The sequence below is a fragment of the Salvelinus fontinalis genome, chromosome 36, assembly GCF_029448725.1.
Source record: "Salvelinus fontinalis isolate EN_2023a chromosome 36, ASM2944872v1, whole genome shotgun sequence".
In the NCBI taxonomy this organism is placed as follows: Eukaryota; Metazoa; Chordata; class Actinopteri; order Salmoniformes; family Salmonidae; genus Salvelinus; species Salvelinus fontinalis.
Window position 1 is genome coordinate 22,597,735 of NC_074700.1, and position 6,169 is coordinate 22,603,903.

Sequence of the window (6,169 nt, forward strand, 5' to 3'; positions counted from 1 at the left end):
GTTATTTCCTTTCAATTCCAAGTGAGGGAAGTTCCAAACTAATCAATGACCTTAATTGACTAATCAAATACAAGGGAAGACCAAAAACCTACAAACACTCAGCCTTCCAGGAATAGAGTTTGACACACAACCTGTTCTAGACCATTGGAATGGTGCATCATGCATGTAGGATAGCTGTATGATAGATGCACAAATATCACAATGTATTTGCAGAAGACCATAATATTCCAATATTCTGGTAGAAGACCATAATATTACAATATTCTGGTAGAAGACCATAATATTCCAATATACTGGTAGAAGACCATAATATTACAATATTCTGGTAGAAGACCATAATATTCCAATATTCTGGTAGAAGACCATAATATTCCAATATTCTGGTAGAAGACCATAATATTCCAATATACTGGTAGAAGACCATAATATTCCAATATTCTGGTAGAAGACCATAATATTCCAATATTCTGGTAGAAGACCATAATATTCCAATATACTGGTAGAAGACCATAATATTCCAATATTCTGGTAGAAGACCATAATATTCCAATATTCTGGTAGAAGACCATAATATTCCAATATACTGGTAGAAGACCATAATATTCCAATATTCTGGTAGAAGACCATAATATTCCAATATCAGTGACAATATGAACTCAATAACTGTGTTTTAACATCATAGGATTGATTATGATTTTCATGGAGAAGATTTCAGTAACCGACCTCTTCCACATGGATACAGTAGAAAGGGAAGTGGTAAGTGGGGCAGGTGATGTTGATGAAGGGGCATACAGAAGGAGAAGGAAGAGTGCAACGTTTCAAAGGGCACTTACAACAAGAAAAGGAATGTAAACTAATATCAGGAATGTGAAGTATTCAGATTTTGTGAAATTATACAATATTCAACTCGTTACACCAGCATATTCAAACATTTGGAGGCATAGAATGATAGGAAAAGGGATAGCTTTTTCAGGAGATCAATGATCAGTGAATGACAGATCTCTTGCATGTCATCATCATAAACCTGACATTTTTAAAGAGACATTCAATAGGTAAATATTGATTTTACACAAAGCTAAAAATCCACAAATAACTTTGTTATTTCAATGACAAGTATACATATCAACATTTTAGGTTTTATAATAAACTAATGTTCTTAAAGTGTGACATATTAGTTTTTAGGGCATAACATGTGCTTCAAAAGTAGCTAGAATTTATAAAGGCCTAATACAGGCAGTATCTCAATTGATAAAAAAACATTATTTTCTGGTGCTCCAAAATGTCATGTGGTGCTCCTAACTTTATAAAGTTGGGAGCACCATTGCTACCAATGGCATGTTTTAATTTAAAGCCCTGCCTGCGATATAATAGCATCCTATTCAAGTGGTGTACTTACTGTATCAAGCTGCCTTGTGCTTCAGAAAGAGGAGACAGGCTACTGCCAAATAGGCCATTCTGGCTTGGACAATAATTACTTACAGTACTTATAGGCTTTAGCTCAGACGGTTAAAGACCGTTGCATGCTTCCCAGTCAAAATAGTTTGAGCATATGTTACTATGACATTTTGTGACATTTTAGTTAATTTTGGTGTTCAGCAGGATTTTTTCCAGCTGTTCCCTCACACACATTCTTTTCTTGAGGCAAGTCCAAGTTCGGTAGCCGAAGTCTACGCCCCTTTGTCGGTGATTGGTAAACCTTACTGCTCCTAGTAGGAGTGGGAACTATGGACGGAATTCTTAAATTAAGTGCTGTAATTCAATGAGAGACAACTAGTTTTATGCATATTATTTCACTTCATAAATACTGCACCAAACATCTTACAGTAGTTAGATGTAAAATTGTGCGACTAAGACCTCCTCAGCAAAAACATCAAATTAATTACAGATTTCTTGATTTATCTTAGATTAATTTAGACTATTTGAGAAAGTGAATACAGGCTATGTTGTTGCTATGGCGTCTCAAAGGGATAAACAGTAATATTTTCAAGCAAAAATCTTTTAAGGGGGAATGTGAGACACAGACATTCACTTCACTTAGCTGAGTTCTGCTAAGAGGAAACCGAACCTAGTATGAAGGTGCCTTAACATAGTCAACTGGCGAACACAGGTGACCAGGGTTCAACTCCAGTTGATTATATCAATCATTGGTAAGTGATATTTGCTAAGCTAATGGAGGGAGTGCCTATTACCATGGTGAGTGAGGCTAGCCTAAGACTAGGGAAATTACCGGTCATTAGAAGTGACTGATGGCCGCTTGGAGCAAGGAAGTTGACAGAAGGAATGAGCACGGCTCTAACTGATGCGCGACCAAATTCAAATTCCCGAATGGCCGAGGCATACCTTTTTGAGAATCAGAGCTCAATGTTACCTTTACCCACGTGACCATGGCTTTCCCCTTATGGAAGTGTTTCCTAATCCTGGTCCTGGGGACCCAAAGAGATGCACATTTATGCACATTTAAACATAACATGTAAAATGTTGTCTCAAGTTTTATGAGCTGAAATAAAAGATCCCAGAAATTGTCCAGACTCACGAAAAACATATTTCTCTCATATTTTGTGAACACATTTATTTGCATTACTGTTAGTGAGCATTTCTCTTTTGCAAAGATAATATCATGATGCTGATTAAACAGCACTGGTGCACCTTGTACTAGGGACAATAAAAGGGCGCTCTAAAATGTGCAGTGTTGTCACACAATACAATGCCACAGATGTCTCAAGTTTTTAGGGAACGTGCAATTGGCATGCTGACTTCAGAAATATCCACCAGATATTTCCAGATAATTGAATGTTCTTTTCTCTACCATAAGCCACCTCCAAACATATTTTAGAGAATTTGGCATTACGTCCAATCGGCCTCACAACTGCACACCACGTGTAACCATGCCAGCCCAGTACATATACAGTATATATTACCCTACCCCCTTGATTGGAAGGGAGAGACTAAGGGGAGTTTTCTGATGCACATCTATCCCACTGACATCCCTAAAGCCAAAACTGACCTGTACACGAATGCCACACAACCCATCTTGTGTATTGGAGCATTGCTAAATGTAACGGTTACATATTCATCAATCATTTCAGCCACCTTGTTCATGTGTGTCAGTGATTGCGAGCATCTGCGCTACTCCGGGGGTGCAGGATAGCTTGGGATTTTGACAATGAAGCCTTTACCTTCTTCCCCAGAGTCAGATGAACTTGTGGATACAGTTTTTATGTCTAAGTGTGCAGTTTGAAGGAATATGCTAACTAGTGTTAGCGCAAATGCTAACTAGCATTGGCTCACGTCACTACCTCTAACTTTCTCCATACTGGAAGCAGATACAGTTGAAGTCAGAAGTTTACATACACTTAGGTTGGAGTCATTAAAACTTGTTTTTCAACCACTCCACAAATTTCTTGTTAACAAACTATAGTTTTGGGAAGTCGGTTAGGACATCTACTTTGTCTACGACACAAGTACTTTTTCCAACAATTGTTTACAGACAGATTATTTCACTTATAATTCACTGTATCACAATTCCAGTGGGTCATAAGTGTACATACACTAAGTTGACTGTGCCTTTAAACAGCTTGGAAAATTCCAGAAAATGATGTCATGGCTTTAGAAGCTTCTGTTAGACTAATTGACATTATTTGAGTCAATTGGAGGTGTACCTGTGGATGTATTTCAAGGCCTACCTTCAAACTGAGTCCCTCTTTGCTTGACATCATGAGAAAATCAAATGAAATCAGCCAAGGCCTCAGAAAAAAAAATTGTAGACCTCCACAAGTCTGGTTCATAAACACCATGGGACCACGCAGCCGTCATACCTCTCAGGAAGGAGACGCGTTCTGTCTCCTAGAGATAAACGTACTTTGGTGTGAAAAGTGCAAATCAATCCCAGAACAATAGCAAAGGACCTTGTGAAGATGCTGGAGGAAACAGGTACAAAAGTATCTATATCCACAGTAAAACGAGTCCTATATCGACATAACCTGAAAGGCCGCTCAGCAAGGAAGAAGCCACTGTTCCAAAACCGCCATAAAAAAGCCAGACTACGGTTGACAAATGCACATGGGAACAAAGATCGTACTTTTTGGAGAAATGTCCTCTGGTCTGATAAAACAAAAATAGAACTGTTTTGTCATAATGACCATCGTTAGGTAGGAATCATGAGGTAGGAAAATTATGTGGATATATTGAAGCAACATCTCAAGACATCAGTCAGGAAGTTAAAGCTTGGTCGCAAATGGGTCTTCCAAATGGACAATGACCCCAAGCATTCTTCCAAAGTTGTGGCAAAATGGCTTAAGGACAACAAAGTCAAGGTATTGGAGTGGCCATCACAAAGCCCTGACCTCAATCCTATAGAAAATTTGTGGGCAGATCTGAAAAAGCGTGTGCGAGCAAGGAGGCATACAAACCTGACTGAGCATCACCAGCTCTGTCAGGAGAAATGGGCCAAAATTCACCCATCTTATTGTGTGAAGCTTGTGGAAGGCTACCCAAAACGTTTGACCCAAGTTAAACAATTTAACCCTAATCTTAACCAAAGCCTTAACCCTAATGTTAAGCCTAAATTTAACCAAAGCCCGGCTTGGAGTCACGGCAGCAGTGGCCATATTGTTTGACATGTGGAAGTGGAAAAATACTTTGCATCTCAGCCCTCTAAAGAGCTCTGCATAGAGGAGAGGCAACCATTAAGAGAGACGACATCAGACACAGCAGGAGACCTCAGTCCACAGAGCAGAGAACCAGACAAGAGTAGACCATAGACCTCAGTCCACAGACCAGAGAATGAGAGAAAGACCAGACAAGACCAACTAAACAGGTTCTTATATTTTAATTAGATTTTCTGAATCCAAACTGAATTATCAATCAAAATGCGGGAAATGTTGTCTTTTGTGCTTGAGATTGATATTTAACTTTAACCTTGAACATGTCGTTTTTTGGGGGTGCTAATTGATTTCTATGCTTAGAAATTGCTATACCAACTATGAGTGGTTTGTAAGGGCTTTATTACTAGTTAATAACAATTTTGAAAAAAATTACATGTTGAGGAGTGAGGACAGTGTTAGAAGCAAATGCACAATTAAAGTGCAATATTTTTGTGTTGCAGAAAGGCAAAGACTTGTATGTGTGTCATTATAATCTAACAGCGTGATTTAATTTGAATATTTGAATCAACAACATGCGATCGATTGCCGTGATAATTTACAGTTAAGTAAACTGAGCGATGCATAAATATTAGGTGTAATTTTGTCATTGTAAGGTACTATGGCTTCTGCTGACATGTTAAAACCTGTCCATGTGACAACAAATGTCTTAAGATACATTTTGATAAAGATATTTTCAATATTTGAATGTCCTTACCTTGTCAATTGACTGCTTCAAGGGTACTGAAACCAATATGTCAATTTGTAAATTGAGTCAACTATCCCTTCAGCCCCTGTTAGCAATTATATTTTATTTAATAATCCCTTTTATATTCCCTTAGTGGAAACACTGTCAGTCAGACGATGGGGTGGAGAAGCCTTCTCTTACTAACAGGTCAGTACAGTAAATTAATAGTGTGTGTGTGAGAGTGTGTGTGCGTGAAAGTGAGAGTGTGTGTGTGTGAAAGTGAGTGTGTGTGTGAGAGTGTGTGTGTGAGAGAGTGTGTGTGTGTGTGTGTGTGTGTGTGTGTGTGTGTGTGTGTGTGTGTGTGTGTGTGTGTGTGTGTGTGTGTGTGTGTGTGTGTGTGTGTGTGTGTGTGTGTGCGTGCGCGCGCGCGCCTGCTTATGTGCGTCAGTGATTTAGCGAGTAAGCATGTAAGTGAAAGACTGGTATTCCACAGTGCCCCAGTATAGCTAACAACACAGAAATATATACGGTGCTTTCGGGAAGTATTCAGACCCCTTGACTTTTTCCACATTTTGTTACGTTACAGCCTTATTCTGAAATGTGATATTTCCATTTTTAATATGTCATAAATTAGCAAAAAAATTATAATAAATATGTTTTTGCTTTGTCATTATAAGGTATTGTGTGTAGATTGATGAGGGGGAAAAAACAAGTTCGTCCATTTCAGAATCAGGCTGTAACAAAACAAAATGTGGAAAAAGTCAAGGGGTCTGAATACTTTCCGAAAGCACTGTATATTTCTGAGTTGTTAGCTATACTGGGGCACTGTGGAAGCGGTGTT